Genomic DNA, 17,050 nt, shown 5'->3' with positions numbered 1-17,050 from the left:
ATGCGGTGATTAATGCTAAGCAAAACACTTCTGCAAGCTGTCGTGAGAAAATGAATGTGCGAAGCAGAAAGCTTAAAAGCTTTAAAGTTATTAGCTAAACCAGTTTCAAGTCAACTGCAGTCCACCAGCAAACCTTTGAACGCAACCTGCTCTTTTCGTGCTAACCATTAAATCCTGTTCACGGCTGCGCTGACACAACCCTAGCGAAAAACAGGGAGCTGGAGCCCTTTTCCCTACTTTACAACATGGCCCTACAGATACAAGCACCCACAAAAGTGCACAAAAAGATGGGCTTGTAAACCATTTATTGCTCCTTTTGCGTTACTTCTGGGTCACACCCCCTGCACCCGGCTGGCACCAGCTCTCCTTGCCACGCGCTGCTGCAGCTGCACACTCATGCAGACACGTGGCTGCTCCTTGCTAGGCTGCAAACCAGAGCTGCTCGGGGGAAGCCAGGTCCATCTTCAGGATTTTGAGCCTGTGTTTAGCCCCATCACACACACAGATCTTTTTCCTTGCTTTCCTGCCTTTGACACACACGCAGCCCCTCTGATGGATACACACGCATGCAGCTCGTGCTTTCATTGCCAGCCAGCGTGATCCAAGCTCCAGAAGCAGACGGGTTTCCAGCCAGAGATCCCATCTGGTGTCCTCAAAATCATACGAGCAAGGGCTGCCCAAATCCCGAGGACTGGAAGAGACCTATGGGAGCTTCCCATGTGCAATCCTTCCCAGAAACACAAGCCCGTGAGTCAGCCGGGTCGGTCCCACCTTGGCCAAGGGGGCTTTGGGATTAGGAAATTATTGGCACAACCATGTCAACAGGGGGAAAATTGGGCATTATGTACCTTCAGAAACCCTACGTATGGGCGCCTTTATGATGTGGAGGGGCTGGGTTACGGATGGGGAAGGACTCCTGCTAAGCAGCAGGCTCCCTCTCCTGCAGAGCCAGGATGTGCTGAGTCTCCTGACTCCAGCCCAATGCCTACGAGCCCTTGTTCCTGTCTGAGCCCCATCAGCCTCGTCTCCTCCTGCGAAATCTTTCCTGGCTTCGATGCAAGTCAGACAAGAATTTTTTCCTGGACTCCTCAGTAGCTTGCTGCTGCATCCGAGCTCAGGATTTATACCAAAGGCCAAAGTTCAGGATTGTTTTGGTTGCAAGTTTCAGCTCTCTATCATCTTCACCAACAAACGTGTCCTCCCATTTTAATAGCTGAGCAGCTGACGCCTCCAGAAGGGCAGCAAGCTTGCCAAGACAGGACCCAGGCAGTACTTTACCAACGTCAGAAACGCCACCTGCCATCAGATGCTGGAGGCGCTGCCGTGAATCAGGGCCAGGGCCTGGGGAAGCTGCCCTGGGGTGGAATTACAGAGGGGCTGCAAAAACCTCCCCTTCTCTGCCCTTCTCCATAGTCAGAGCAGGGATGAGCTTTTATGTATTTGCACAACGCCCTGCACAGGGGCTTTCTGCTCTTTGAGGCCTCGAGCTGATATGCTGATAGTATTTATCATGTCCAAAGTAACTCACTTGTAAAACACAGAGGAGAAATTTGTAGTGCTGGCTGAAAGAGCTTTGAAGCAAAGTGCCTTTTGCTTGCAGTGTATGTATGAGTCTAAAAGTCTACAGGAAGCAAGCTGTGCTGCAAACACCTCCCGCTTACCTGGCCCTGGAGTGGCAAACACAGACACAACACGTCTCAGACAACTGCGACAAAAATTAGCCCAGTTTCAAGCGAGGGAACTCATGCAAATGAACTCTACCTCACCATAACACTAGGAATACCCTCCAAGTCCAGTCCAAAAAAGCTTCAAAGTACAAAGAGCTTCAGCCAAAAAATTATTATTTTTTTTTTTGCTTTCAGGCCCAAAAAAATCATGGTTAATTTTTTTTCCATTAAACACTGAAATTTTCTGCAGAAACATCTCACATTTTCCAGCCAATTCAGAGCAAAACTTGGTGCTAAAATGTACACAACCTATTTAATCCTAAGTGGGATGTTCAGACAGCCAGCTCCGCAGCAAAATCCTTATGGCTGGATCCCGTTCATCCCTGGCAAGGCGCCGATGAATTCAGGGAGGAATCTGGTTCATTTTGTCCAGCATAAGACAGAGACATCACAAGGCACGGACACAGCTACTTTGCAGCCCAGTCCTGATCTCACAGCGTCGCTGCACTGATTTCAGCAGCAGAGAAATGAAATCAGCTCTGAAACAACAGCAGAGCAATGAAAGCAGATTCAGACCTGTGCTGAATCTGATTCAGATCCACACTTGTGCAACACATGTTGGGCTGACTTAGCTCGAGACATTTCTTAAGAATTATATCCTTCGGTACAAGCTGTATTCAAAATGCTGGAGAAAGCCAGTCATTCCCTTCAAGAGCAGGAGCAGGAAGAACAGGGAATGATGTTAATTCTCAAAAGCAAATTGAAAAAAAAAATATTTGGAGAGTCAATGAGGCAACACGACAGGTCAGCCCAGATGGTAAGAGAAGCTGGAAAGAGGGCAGCGAGCACGGGCTGGGGACGCAGCTGGGGCTTGGAGGATTACGAAGCAGAGGGAGAGGAGCACAGGGAGTTCAAGGGGTCCGGGTCAGAGGGACACGTTAAGTGGATTTAAGGGAATAGAGCTGATGCAAGGCCCACACTTTGGGCTTGGAGGAAGGTCTGATTCATACCAACGCCGAGTCATATCTCAGGTCAGCCTAAGGGCTCGGAGAGCTGGCTGACAAGGAGGGCTGCTGGTGGCAGGGCAAGCCAGAGGCTGCCCAGCACCAATCCTGCCATGCCCCTTGGCACCATCCGGACACAGCAGAGGTCTGAGCTCACCTGCACTGGGGCATCTCCAAAGTCAGCCCCATCAATGCAGCTTTGAAGGATGGGAGCGGATCACCACGGGCTTAAAAGCCAGCCTGCCAGAGAAAGCCATGTCAGGAAGGCAGCACAAAATGGAAATGAACCCCTTTAAGGACACAAACCACAGAGCTCAGCAGTCACTGGGCAGCTGGGAGGATGTAGGGGTGGTAAAACAGGGATGGAGAGGCTGTGGTAACAGCTTTCCAGCGGCTTGGGGCTTTGTTGTAGGTTGTCCTGAGTTTTTTCCAGCCAAACCCTTGTGCTTAAAGTACTTTGGATGTTTGTGCCCAGGTGTTATTGTTATTTCACTATGGTTTTATCATCATCTAATAAAGAGTGGGATTCCTTTTGGCTTCCTTGGCTCCTGCCTTTCCGCATGCAGCGCTTCCTAAATGTGAGGACAACCAAGGGGTACCAGGACCAGAAGCGCAGCCCAGTCCTGCAAAGACTCGCACAGCTTCAGGCACGCGAGCCTTTCGGTAAGCAGGGGTTAAGCAGCAGCAGAAACATCTTTGGAGCTTTATCTGACTGCTCAGGGAGCTGCAGCCCCCACACTGAAGGAGAGCTGCATGGAAAAGGCTGGCTGCGAGCGGTGCCCACCCATGGAGCTGAAAAAAGGGGTCAGGGCCAGCATCGCCCTGCGACGCTCTGCAGGCAGGAGGAGAAGCAGCAGCACTGCTGTGGTCCTGCAGGGGGAAGAGAGGGGAATGGGCTTGGAGTGTTTCACTCCGTGGGCAGGATTAGCAAGGCTAAAGCAACCTCCCAAGTAACCATTGCCTCGGAGAAAACAAGTTTAGGCAGCATCACAGCAGCCTGAGGCAGTTCTTTCTCACCCCAGCACCACCAAGTAGCAGGGTGAGTCCCACCACCTTAATCCAGCCTGAACTGAGCCCCATGCAGGCTAACAGGAGTAGATCCCAGAGCAGAAAGGCCTTCAGGGAATGTATCCTTTTCCCACAATTGCTTGCAACTACTTGCTTGAAATAAGTCTTTTTTTTTTAAAAAAAAAAAAAAAAAAAAAAAGCTGAATTCCAGTATATTCCATTACACCATATAGTTTCAGATTAAGGCTCCCAAATATGCCTTTAATTTAAGCTTAATAAAGCTGTTATTGTCCAGTCATTAATGACTGCTTATTAAAAACATATTTATTGCATCTGGTGCTGAGGGATCTCGCAGAGAGCCTCAGGCAACAATCCCTACCTCCACCCCGTAGCGTTTAACGAGAGATACATGTGTATGGGGCTGCTAATTCTCAGCGAGCATGTTTCCAATAAGCACTTGTTCCTCAGCTGAGGTAGCGTGCATGCATACCTGTGTGTGCACAGACACACAACGGGATGCAAATGAAAGGCAGATTTAGGAGCCTTGTTTTGACAGCGTTAGCGGTTGCTTTGGGACAGGATGAAAACATGTTAATGTTGAAACTATCAGAAGTCAGCTTTCTGCTGTATTAATAACTGCTTCAAAGACATTCGGTGGGGTGACGGTCAGGGCACCACAGCGGTGAGGATCCAGACCCACGGCACCCTGCTCAGCATCATTCCCTAATTACAGACACTGGGATGACAAAGTTGGGCTGGCCTACAATTAATTTTATCCTAGGAGGTTAACAGACTGAGATAAAAACTATCAAAATAAGGGAAGAGTTTCTCTGCAAACACCAGGTCTTTCTCTTTGCAAAGACCAAGGATAAGGAAAAAATATTTATTTTTTTTTCCTAGGCAAGGAAATCCTTTTCCTTTGGTGAATTTTATGAATAGACTCACAGGTTGTGATAGACTTCTGCATCCTAGAATTGGAATTTTCAATTCCCTGTCCTTTGCCAGACAGCCTCAGCCTGGGAGTAGTCTGTAAAGACCGCAAAGTGCTGATTTTGGTACCATGGTGCCAATCACTCCAGTGTCGAGATCCTTAGCTGTACCACTGATAAGAAAAGTACACGGAGAAGAAGTGGGCGGTGGGGTTGTGAGAAACCTGCCAGGAATGCCAGCTCCTGTTGGCACCCGCCAGCAGCCCTGCCACCAGCTCATTTTGTGGGGAGGGTGTGTGTCCCTTCTGGGGACCATTTGCCCTACCAAATAACAAGATGCACAAGACGTTGACCCCACCTGCCCGCTTTGCCCACCTCCCCGCAGCCCCCGTGCCCCTTAGCCAAGTTTATTGGCTCTGCTAAACGAGTTTTGTTTTGGCTTTCACTATGAGGGGAAGTTAAAAGAATTTGGGATCTGATTGTTGGGCATTCAAAGATGCTCCCTGCCTCTTTCCTTCCTGTTTTTCTTCGAAGCAGCGTAGCCAGAGGTTGGGGATATGTGGGGCAACGCTGCCAGAAAAGCTCTAACGACCCACTTTGGAGACAGGGTTTAAACACTCAGCTGTCCCTTGTAAACCAGGCCCTGCATGAGATTTTTCCCAAAGCTTTCAGTCCCCTCTCCTTGCCCCCACCCGTCCTGCTTTGCTCACACTGCAAGTATGCAGAGAAAAAAAGACTTTGGTACAAGAAGGTCCTTTTGTGCTGCGGGAGAAAGGGGGCACAAGGAAGAATAAAACAACCCAGGCCACAAAAAGGCAGCGGGGGAACATCGGTGTTGTCTGGGCCGTCCTTTCCTGGAGGGCTCTGAGCTCCTTGTCGGAGGGAGGCAGCTCCCTCTCCCAGACACAGGACCCCCAGACTGCAGCACAACCCCAGCCAAAAGCCTGTGTGCTCTCCACGGCGGCATCGTCACTGCCAAGACCTGTAAGTGGAAGTGACAGCACGGGGGGTTTCTGCTCGGATCGCTTTCCTACAGCCTCTGCTCCGGGGGGTTCGAATAATGTCTGAAGGTTCAAGGTCAGGATTTACAAAAGGAGCAGTCCTTGGTGGGCAGTGCTGAGGCTGAGATGGAGCAGGAAAGGGGAGTCCCATGCCAGCTGGGGGGAGATTGCTTCTCCCTTGGAAGCAGGGATGCTTCGTTGGTGGTAACGGGGTGGGACCTTGCTTGTTTGAGCTGGAGGTGGGACCCATCCTGCTCACCCTGCTCGCCGAGGTGCTTGGTGCACGTGGGGAGGAGGGAGGAGACACCAGCCCTACAGGACCTGACGTGGCCCGAACCCTTTGGAAAATCTCATTCGAAATGCTGAGCACTTTCTGGCTTGGAGCGGGATAAAAAAAGAATTTGCTCTGTTGCGGCCAGAGTGGATGTGTCAGCACCGCAAGTCTCCAGGGCGAAGGATTCCTGGCTCCGGCTGGGACAGGCTCCTGGTGCAGAAGAGAGGGTCTCGGAAACGCATGTCCCTGCTGCCCAGATGTGTGTTCTCCACACACATTTGGGAGAAGCAGCTCCAGAGCTAATCCAGGCATGCTGGGGAGCCGTGGTCACCTCCCCACCGTGCCGGCGATGGAGCAAGGGGAGGGCGCAGGCAGCTCCCCCAGCAGCAGGTGCCTCCCCTGTGCCGGAGGCTGGAAGCACCAAGCATTGCTCACGGAGCAAACCGAGCACAGCCCCCGGCCCCTCGACCCCCCAGCGAGCTCAGGAAAAGCCCAGGCTGGGCGATGCTGCCCTGGGAGCCGTCCTGCTGTGTGGAGGCATTGCTGCTATCAAAGCGAGTGTGAGCCTCCACGCTGGGGTCTCGCCGTCCTCCTGGGTGCTCGCTGACGGCTGGGTGATGTACGAGCACCACGACTGCTGCTTTGCTGCCTCTCCAGCATGGCCCGGGCCCCGAGCCCAGGAGTTTCGCTCCTTGAGTTAATGGAAATATTATACACATGGAGCTGGCCCCGTCCCAGAGACACTCCTGTCTTACAGAGGGAGCTGCTCCTCACTGCCCCGCAGATGGATGCAGTGGAGGGGATGGAGAGAAGGAGCCAAGACAGGCAGCGGGATGCTGTGAGGAGCCAGAGCCTGTCCTCCTCGTGCAGGCTGTGTCCCCAAGAGCAGCCCCTGCGTCCCAGAAAGACTTTCCAACACAGCTGGGCAAGGAGGACCGCAGGGTTCACCCACCGCTTCAGGCAGGATGTGCAAAAGCAGCAGGGCTGAGCTGTTCCCAGGTTATCCCACACTGAGATGCCACCCTCCTAGAGAAGACCCCTAACATCCCACCCATCCAAGCTCCGGGCAGTGCAACAAGCCAAAGGTAGAGATGAATGCTCAGAGAGGGATTTCTGCCATCAGAGCATCCCTGATAACTCACGTGCAAGGCGCTGGCCTCCCATCTCAGCGATCGAGTCCAAATCCGAGGAGGGTCTTGTTTTTATTAAAAATGTTTTACATCTTCTGCAACCGCTCTGCCAGCTGGACGACTGCGCTTTCAGGGCAATTATATGCATCATCTAAACATCATCTAAAATGAAAGGACCTCATTTAATTAGGTTATTTAAATGACACATTTGATGGAAAAAGCCAAGCAGACTTAACAGGATATTTAACGATCACGTTAGTTTGCATGCGTACAGAACATTATCTGAAAGCCTCGGAAATTAATGGCAAGACTTCTGTTGACTTCAGAGGCTGCGGACCAGATGTCGGCAAAGGAACGACCGGAGGGATGATACGGGGAGCAGCCATGGCCACCGCCACCTGGGGAGCATGGGCACCGCTGGCTTGCGGGACATTGCCAAAGGTGAATTTTCACTTGGGTCAAAATCCTGTGTTTTCCCCTCCCCTACAGAAATAGTGCTTCTACCAGTTCCGCCAATTTGTGTTTTTTTCCTCCCTTTTCTCTTCATTTCCTCTGTGTGGAAAACAAATCGGAAAGAGACTTTGAAAAGGGAAAACTCCTTTTCAGCAACATCAAACCTGAAAGCGTGCCTGTTGTTGAAAAATAAGAAATGTGGTATCTTGCACCAAAACAAACATGAGTTTGTTCAATAGTTCAATTCTTTCAACTCCTTACTTAAAAATCCAAGAAACCTAGACCAAAGGGCACGAATTTTTTTAAGCTTATTTTCAAAGTGTGAAAAAATACTCCTCATTTCCTTACCCTTTAAAAACCATGCCCAGCAGGTATTAAACATGCCCAACCAGGGCACCCGCTGATGGCAAGGCACAACCTCAGGAGGCACGCTGATGAGCGCAGCATTAAAAATAACTTTGCCTAGCCGAGCTGCATTTAACCTTTTCAGATGCTATTAAATGAAATTCTGCTGGAACATGGCTAGCCTAAACAATTTCTCTTTCTGCATATGCAAACGCAATCAGTGCTGTTAAGTTAGGAGCCAATTCTTGGATGCCATATTCAATATTATCCTGCTGGAACACAGAACAGCAACAGAGATACAAAGAAAAGAGAAAATGCAGAGAATTGTCATGTATGCCAACTTGAGGAAGGTAGGAAAGACATCTGTAATACTTAAAAGGGAAATTGTTGGAAATTTTTCAGATTTCTCGAGCGGCGTATTTTAACTTTTTCCTTGCGGATGCTGCTTCTAACAATTCCCAGTTTCTCACGGCGAACAAGAAACCGCCCTTTCATCTTTTTCCCAGATGCAACCCAAAGCTACTGCCATCAGTAAGGCAGTGCCTGGATGTCCCGGTGCTGGACCAAGCCCCTCACTGTGGGGCAGAAGGGATCAGACACCCCGTGATACTCCGTGGGGCAGCTCCTTGGCTTCTCCCTCGACCCCTTCCAGCCCCACAGGGCAGCCAAAAAATGTCAGCAAGTGAGTCACCGGCAATGGAAAGACTTGTGCCGCTAAGCCCAGCTCCTGGCCCTGGCTCTTGCAAGTGACACAAGCATTTTGGCTCTTGGCCCTCCCTCTCTTTACTCCACAGATCCACAGCCCCTGCCCCTTCCCCGTGGAGGTGTCTCGTAATGTCACACACTGCCCATCCCCTCTCCCCGGCTGCCCCAGGACACAGCGGGCTGCAGGGCCAAAGGAAAGCAGAGGTGGCCCGTGAAGCTGCAGGAGATGGTCTTAAATCCTGACACTTCTCGGGGCATGAACAGCTCAGCAGGGAGGGAGAGAAGCGAGTGAAGGAAAAGCGGTGAAAGGCTCAGGCGTGTCGGGAAGGCAGTGTAACGCCAGCTGCGGGGCTGCCCCTTACAATAGGTGCAAAAGACGGGAGCTGGAGGCAGCTGAGAGCAAGTGGAATGGGAAATATTACAAATATTACATGCCTCGTTAGCAGTAGGCAGGCCCTGCAGGCAGGGAGGGGTGCGGGCACTGTGCAGAGGATGCCCAGGGCTGGGGCACGTGTCAACCCCTGAGGCTGCCCCGAGATTTGGCACGGGGCACAGCAGCAGGGTGGCACACACCTTGTGTGAAGGCACTTCGACCCAGATACCTACCAGCACATCCTTTTACAAAGGAAAGTGGCACAGTTTTTGCATGCAGACCTGGTGGGACGTTTCTGAAGAACACCACTACCCAGCATCGCGCTGGCACGGTTCCTGCAGCTGACAACCCCCTCCCTGTTGAGACAACTCTTCCTTCTCTAACTCCGCTTTGACTGCCTTTAACTTCCCGGTGCTGGCTCTTCCCAGCCCATCTGTGAAGCTCAGCATGATCTCGAAGGCCTGTGTGCTTACATGCAGCAGAGGTTTAAGCGAGGGGAAAGGGCTTCCAGCAGATACGGGGGAGTTTTGCACTGTCCAAGCCCAGCAGAACCGCGGGGAACCTGTCCGTGGTCAGACCCTGCCCTGCAGCACAGGCACTTCAGGAGGTCTGGAGAGGAAAACAGCTCTGGAAAAAAAAAAAAAAAAAAAAAAAAAAAAACTCAGAAATTCACAGAGCTTGGCCTGGTACGTGGCTGTGCATTGGAGCTGGGTAAACGAAGATCTCGGGAAAAGCTTGGTTTGGCTCAAGCCAAAACAAATGTTTTCCAAAAAACGAATAAAGAAACCGAAAACCAGATCCACGAATAGCCTCTCTTCCCTGCTGTTTCCAAAACTGCACTTCTTTTGGTGAATTAACTTTTTGGACCTCCTACAATGAAACAGCCACTGCAGAATAAGAACAGAGGAACCGATAGGCCGTTCAAATAAACACTGTCCTTGTGTATATTTGAATCTTTCATCATGTACTAAATTTCTGTGTAGGGCTTTTATTTGTATTTGTAAACTTTCAGATAAAGGTACTCAAAGTTTACTTTTTTTTCTAACATCACACAAACAACTAGGGAGCACAAATCCAGCACAGACCTGTTTACCTTTCCCCCATATTTCTTACTTCTACATCCTCCTTCCCAAAAACAACAACAAAAAAGCAAACTGAGGAAATTGAACACAAACAATGCTGGGAGCCTGGTGCTGGCCTGGCCACAGGTCTGCAAAAAGTTCAGGGATTCGCTCATCAAATGCAGCCATAACACTCCAGAAATTACTCCAGGGCTGGCAGCAGCGAGCGATTAATCATGTTTAATGACACTTCAGTCCCCGTCCACCCCAAATTAATGTAGGTCTTCACGAGCCATTTGGTTTCAAACTAGGTGAAGAGAACTGGCAACGATGACACACCACAAAAATGGGACTGCTGGGTTCAGCAACCCCAGGGCCACGGGGTGCTCGATTGCTATTTCCTCCCAGGGTGAGGAACGCCGGCAGCTTGGTGGGACGTGGCTCTGGCATGGAAATCACTAGAAGCTACTAAAGAGCGAGGAGAGAGGGCGAAGCATGGGCATCTTTCTTTGCCCCCCCAGGCTGCAACCTGAAAAGTCAGCCGGGCGATACACCACGAAGGAAGAACATCAGCATCTCAAATTCTTCGGTCTGGCCTTCTCCAAAACACAGACGTTACTAAAAACACCCCAAGAGCTGAACCAATTTGCAGTTCTATCTGTAAGCAGTGAAGTAGGTTCCTTGCATTTTTGTCCCAATAAACACCGACTGCGGACAGCGAGGACTAAGCCTGAAAACTGGCCCAAAACGTGATGTGTGTGCAGACTTGTTTCAAGTGCTTCTCGGCACAGGGAAAGCGATTCCTACCACCCACACCTTGCCCAGGCTCCTGGCAGGCAGCTTCAGGGAAAAGCCACGGGGCACACCCACTGCATGGACTTCTTAGGAAGGGGGAAAGCTCCATCTCCTCCTGCCACCAACTCCGTTTCTGTTCAGTAATGGAACAAGCAAAACGAACACAGGGAAAAATAATAACCACATTCCTTCAAAAAAAGTCCTCAAAGAGTTTCCTTGTGAATTGTATGCACAGAAAATCATTTGTGTGGGCTCTTATTTTTATCAAAACCATCCCACTTCCTATGTCAATAAAGGGCCATTACCGGTTACATGATATTTCTGGCTTGTAACTTGATGTCTTGCCCATATTCCTTTGCACTGGAATCAAAAATGTCTTGTCTGTGAAGTGCGGGTCAAATAATCTGGGTTTTACAGTTGTTGGCAGCTCAGGGGTTGTTTTTTTTCTTCCCCTTCGCTTTCTCAACCCAGTCAACACCTCTGCCCTCGGTTCTCCCCTCTCCAAAGGGAGGTTTCCCCCAGGGAAGACGTGGGCCCAGCACTCGAGTCCCCAGGGAGAGCCACGGGCAAAGAAACCCATACAGCCTTTGTGGGGCTGTCAGTAGGGGACATGACCAGGGACTTGCCAGGTCCCCCGAGGGCTCGGTGGGCTGAGGTCGGGGCCTGATCCTGCTTTAGGAGGCAACTGCCTTCCCCTGGCTACACGAAGCAGCAGATCCCCCTAAGTGATGGGGTTATGCTAGCGGGGGGAAAAACGAGACGAGAAGCAGATGCCCGGCTGCAGCCCGGTGCCGGGGTCAGTTCTCTGACCTCTTCAGTCCTGCGACAGCTTCAGATGTCGCTGCTGAGTCCAGACATCAGCTCTGCACTAGCAGAGCCTTGCTGGCCTGCAGCTACCACCGGGGCTTTGTCAGGTTTTATTAATTGTGCTGTGTAACTACCTCCGCACCGACATCTCTTTCTAGCGGTTTCTTGGTCTCTGGTGGCTTCGGGAGCTGCTGATATTGCATCTCTCGAGCTACGTGATAGCAGGATATATCCGATCCTCCTCAGTGCCTTTCTGTCCTTTTCCTGCTGACTGCGGTCCCTCCCATCGCCTTTGTAATTCTTTACCTCTGTGCATCAGCAGCTCAGAGGCTTCCTCCGACTTTCAACCCAAGCCAAAGTTGTCCTTGTCCAGCTGGGTCTTCCATCAGCTTTATTACGGCTTCACGTCTGTCTCGCTCCTGCGCACGGGGACGAGGCAGATGCTTCGCTGGGTGGCTGCGCTCGGGCTCCAGGCTCCTCTCCTCAGCTGAGGAAGCACCACGAGCAGCACCGGGTTGTACATTTTTCCAGATTGTTTTGAATCTGGAGGAAAAAAAAAAGCGCAGCGTGACTAGGATCCTCGCTTTGGTACCTCAGTTTACAGCTGAAAGGAGAAATCAGGGCCCTTGTGTTTATTTTGCAGCTCTCCAGGGTCTCTTGCTTTAAGTGAAAACAGATGAGCTGAACGCACTAACCTCAATGTTTCCCTGGGACACTGCCTCCAAACCCCGTGGAAGTCAACATCCTTGAAGGAACATCTGATTCCCCGAAAGGTGAGGTTATTCCTAATGAATCTCTCCAGGGGAGCAAGAAAAGGGAGGTGGATTTTGTTTGCACATGCAACTGAAAATCCTGGAGATGGCTTTTGGCTGGGCTACACTAATAAATAAGGACTAATTTCTGAGAGCATAACTCATGCTGGTGGGAGATAAGAAAGGAATGCGAGTTCCCTCAGAGACCAGGCTAGGAGAGAGTTATCCTCTGAGATCAGAGCAGAAATCATCGAGCCAACAGCAGAGGCCAGTCACCAATAATAAATCCACCCTCGGCAGAGCAGACCCTGCTTCGGCGGAGCGAGGCACCATCCCGCCCGGCAGGCAGCAGGGAAGCAGGAGGCATGCCAAGCACTCGTCCCGAAGCAAGAGCTTGGTGTTTGCAGCACAAGCTCCAGTTAAACAGCAGGCCGTTTATCTTGGTTATGAAGTGAATGCATTCCTCCAAGGTGAGGCAACGGGCTCCACGGAGCTGGTCCTCCCGGCGGTGGTTTTGGTGGCACTCCTCTTTGGGGAACCAGCAGGGAGGAGGGAATTGGGGCCAAGTGGTTTGAAGCTGGAGGGGCTGCCAAGACCTGGTGCTTCTCTGCAGCCACAAGAAGTGTGAGCCTCCTGGTTCACCCTGCTCTTGCGGTTTCTGCTCTGCCTGCATGTTTAACTGTTTATGTAGTGATGGAAGCTCAACCCGCACCTTGAGGGTGCACCACTGCTTGGAGACCCTCATACGTCCCCCTTTCAGGGGACCTGAAAGGTTGCATCATCCTTCACTCCCTACTTTCCAGCTTTTAGTTAAGGTTTAGGATGGATTCAAATTGTTGTCCACTTGAATTTAGAGATGTCAAACTACCTTTATCTCCTCACCTCCACCTTGCCCATACCACGCTATCGACGCTGTCCCCATACCTGCTCGTTCACTCAGAAACCCTGCATGGTGCAAATTTTCCTTCTTGCTCTGCCCTCCCTGCTCTGGAGACCTTAATCCTCCCCTCTGATTTCCAGCAGAGGGAGGTTTTTTACCACTACCTGTCTTAAATGACACTGCAGCTCTGGCCTGCACGGTTAGGTCAGCCCACCCCACTCCCTGATAACCAGGAGAGCCTCGAGGATGTGGCTAATCCATGTCTGACTTGTACCTATGTGCCCAGCACTCACTCTAATGAAGATGGCAGCTTTTAGCTGGGAATCCCAATGCAAATCCTCTGATCTGAAAAGCCTAAAGCTTTAGAAATTCTTAGCATGAGTGCCCTGACCCTACTTAACCTAATTTTTAAGAGAATTTAGATCTAATGCTAGCTACAGTCAAGCACCTGCCAATACAAAACTGCACCTAATTCATTGGCGTAACAAAAAAAAAATCCCTTTTGCAGGATGTTTCACATTCCCAGCTCTTTTCCACAGCCCCCTGCTCCCATCTCTAGTGGGAGATGCACATCTCCCTCTCCTCGTCTGTTGCGACACTTTTTTGGCAGCCAAGCCCACGCTGCTGTGGGAGAAATCAGCTGACGGAGCTCCTAGCGCAGCCTGCTCCCTTCCTGCCTTTCAGAGACGCTCCCTGGTTTCACTCTTGCTGCTCTGTGCCTCGCAGTGTCATCGCAGCCAGGTGACACCACGGCCAGGAATTATGAAATACCCCCCGCAGGCCAGGCTGGGCATGGGGGCAGAGAAATGCATGCGATGCGGACAGAAATAAATGCAACCTGCTGCTGGTACCACCAGAAATCACGCTGGTTGTAGCAGAGCCTCCGCACCTGCAGCTGCCGATGCTCTCATCCAGCCTCGCCGTGTGCCATTTTGCTTTGGTCTCGCAGAGAACAGCTGGGTTTTGTCTCTTGTCTTCGCTGTCAAGTGCAGCCTGGACTAAAGGAGCCGCACAAAGCAGCAGCTTGGCAAAAGTGGAGGAGCTGGCTTGTCTCATCTGGTGCCTCCTTCTTGCTGCACGGGGAAGGTTTTGTTTGTCTCCGCTGCTTCTAGGATCCTGCTCAGCATCTAATTAGGGCTTGCTGACGGGATGCTAAGGAGCAGTCAGCTGAATCCCTTGGGATTGTTACCTCCATGGTATTAAACTCATGTGTTGGGATAGGCTCAAATCTGCATTTGCTTTGGAAAGCCTGGGGTCTGCGGTCCTCTTGTGTGCCCTGACTGTCCCTCTTGGATTAACACCTTCAGATAACCCAGACAAACCTTTTGAATGTTTTGGTACAAGCAGGCCAAGATCTCTGCTGCCTCACACAGCGTCACAGACCGCAGGACGTGCAGAGGCAGTGTTAGGGGAGCATCAGATCTTCTGCCAGGTCAGAGACCCCTCACGTGGAAGATGTGCTCACAGGGAGAGGGAGGAACGGTGCCATCAGCAGTGCAGTGGGCAGAGCAAACAGCATCCCCCAGAAGAAAATCACTTTTCAGCAGAAGAGGCTACATAAAGGACAAGCCCAAGTTAGAGAATAAATCCCTCAGTTTAAAAAGTCACTGAGGGGGTGGAAAAGAGGAAGGAAAACAAGAAAGGCAGCAGTAGATTTTGTGTTTTTCAGTGGTAGAAAGAAAGGTGCTCTGGGCAGAGCAGCCTTGTGGCATGGCTGGGAAAGCTCGTGGCCGTGAGCCCAGGCTGGTGTACGAAGCAGCCGCTTGGGGGAAGGCACACCACAGACCTCTGAGGATGGGGAGCTGAAACCCAGCTCTTCCCACAGCTGGAAGAGGCTCTGCTTGTGCAAACCCATCTCCCTTTGGGAGGGAGGAACGATCGGCGCTTGAACTGTCAGCTCCGGATCAGAGCATGATCCCGGAGAGCTCGCTGCACCTGCTCTGTATTTATAGACCACTAGTGGGAAAAAGTCAAGGCGATGGGACTGTGGAGAAAGCGGGGTGGGAAAATCTGATCTCAGCTATGCAACACCGCATTTTTCTACCAGCATATTAAATAAAACCTTCTATATTAAACCAAAGCCACATTGTTGAAATCCTAAGGGGCTAATCCAGTTTCCTCCCTAATCCTGCATCTCCCAACAGGCTCCCAGAGAGACGCGCTCCAAGGAAAAGATGTGAAAAAATTTCACGGCAATCTTTTCAGTCAATGCGTCTTAATTATAAAGGAAAGCTTCCTTGAAAGTGAGGGCTTTGGGGCTTTGGTGTGTTTTAAACATCAGAAAACATGATGTTGGAGGATAGTTATCAAGCGTGTTGCCGAATTGGCAATGACAGGCACTTCTGCCCCATCAGGCACAATGAAACCTGCTTCTGGAACAGGGAGGTGTATGCTAATGAAACTCACAGCACCTTAGAAGCTAAAAGACTGCATTGCAGAACCAGCTTTGCTATTTACTGGCAACCAAACCCTCTACTGAATCGCTGTTTAATGCTAATTGCTGTTGGCTCACTGACTTACTTGCAGGAACAGCTCAGCTCAGTTGCCCACACACTTGAGAAGCCCCCATCTTAGAGTGATGGCCTCTTTGTGGGATCTCAGCTCCCAGCAGCATCTCTCTAAGGCCAGATTTTGGATGCTATCAGTCAACACATCTCATCTGAGAGGAAAATCACACGCATCTCTTCTTGTGAGGCCCAGCTAACAACGTAACAGAATAAGAGGAATAACCTCACACAAAGACAGAAGGAGAAATTCTTTGGACAAGCATCACTTTCTAAGCACACCTTGTGCTCCTTGAGCAACCTTCCCAGCTTCAAATCCACCTTGTTAATTCCAGTGGGACTGTGCCAGCACCACTGAGGACACAGCTTACCCATTACCTGGACCCCAAAGCCTCCCAAGTCACTTTTTCCAAGGCCCGTTTTCCCCATTCATCACCCCACCATAAAAAAAGGCAAACACCCAACATTAAAAACCTGCTGGGAACGCGCTGGGGTTTGAAGCAGCAAACACCAGCCAGTGTGACAGAGACATCACCTAATAGCTATGCAAAGAGCTCTATTTTTAAACCTTTGCCTTGGCTACCTATTAACTCCTTTTCTCCTGGGATGACGTGCAGAGATTCCTCTCAGTTTGCAGAACGCAACAGGCCTGATTCCTGCCTTTTAACCTTTACGATTTGTTTTCATCTCCAGGAGGGAGAACTGCACCCCCTGGACTACATCGCAAGGCCCGGCTGTGTTGGTTTTGGACAGGTCCGGAGCTGTTTCATACTTCGCACTGGCACAGCCTTGTTATACCAGCTGCTTAATAACAACACACCTGTATGCAAGCTGGGGCTGGGGGCTGCAAAGTAACCAAGCATCGCTCTTAATTACTGCAGGGTGACACAGTGATGCCGGCATGACCTCATGGTTTACTTTAGCCGGATGATCTGACGTGATGAAGGACACATGTTTTCTCAGCTGGCCACGGCCCCTCCAGGAGACCAGGCCAACCCATGGGCTAAGCCTCTGGTCCGGAGATGGACACCTGTCTGCAGGAGTTAGGGCAGTTCACCCATCCTTAACCTAGCTGCATCTCTTCCCTGTTGATGTGTAATCAATTTTCCTCTTGGAAAGATTTATTGAAAGTGGTTCGGGGTTTGGTTTGGCTCTCCAAACTGATGAAAAGATTTTAATTCTCTCTTTGAGATCTGTGCCTCACTACAGCTGCCTAGAGTGGGCCAGGAAGCTACAAATGCAATGGCATCCACATATAAAGACTGGGAAAACATCTCTGCGGCAAGCTGAAGGCTTGCACAGGAAAGTATGAGACATTTACGTAATAATTATAACTCACACTCGCACAGAATCTTTCAGCAG

The 17,050-nt window shown here is 50.6% G+C and overlaps 1 protein-coding gene across 2 annotated transcripts in view; it reads right to left on the bottom strand.

Moving 5' to 3' along the window:
- Positions 1–534: 534 nt before the first annotated feature.
- SNX19 (sorting nexin 19) overlaps positions 535–17,050 on the bottom strand; it is an 83,628-nt gene continuing 67,112 nt past the window's right edge. The window contains exons 14-17 of one of the 2 annotated variants that reach the window (XR_011089595.1): positions 11,859–12,095; positions 9,123–9,516; positions 7,026–7,175; positions 535–6,574 (exon numbers count right to left, since the gene is read on the bottom strand). The gene's annotated coding sequence lies outside the window, so the exon portion shown is untranslated. Of the gene's footprint in view, positions 7,176–9,122; positions 9,517–11,858; positions 12,096–17,050 lie in introns of both variants that reach the window. The other variant, XR_011089594.1, reaches the window with a different exon arrangement.

Source organism: Anas acuta, chromosome 23, assembly GCF_963932015.1.
Source record: "Anas acuta chromosome 23, bAnaAcu1.1, whole genome shotgun sequence".
NCBI lineage: Eukaryota > Metazoa > Chordata > Aves > Anseriformes > Anatidae > Anas > Anas acuta.
The sequence above is the reverse complement of the archived record's forward strand: the minus strand, read 5'-3'. Positions and strand labels throughout refer to the sequence as shown.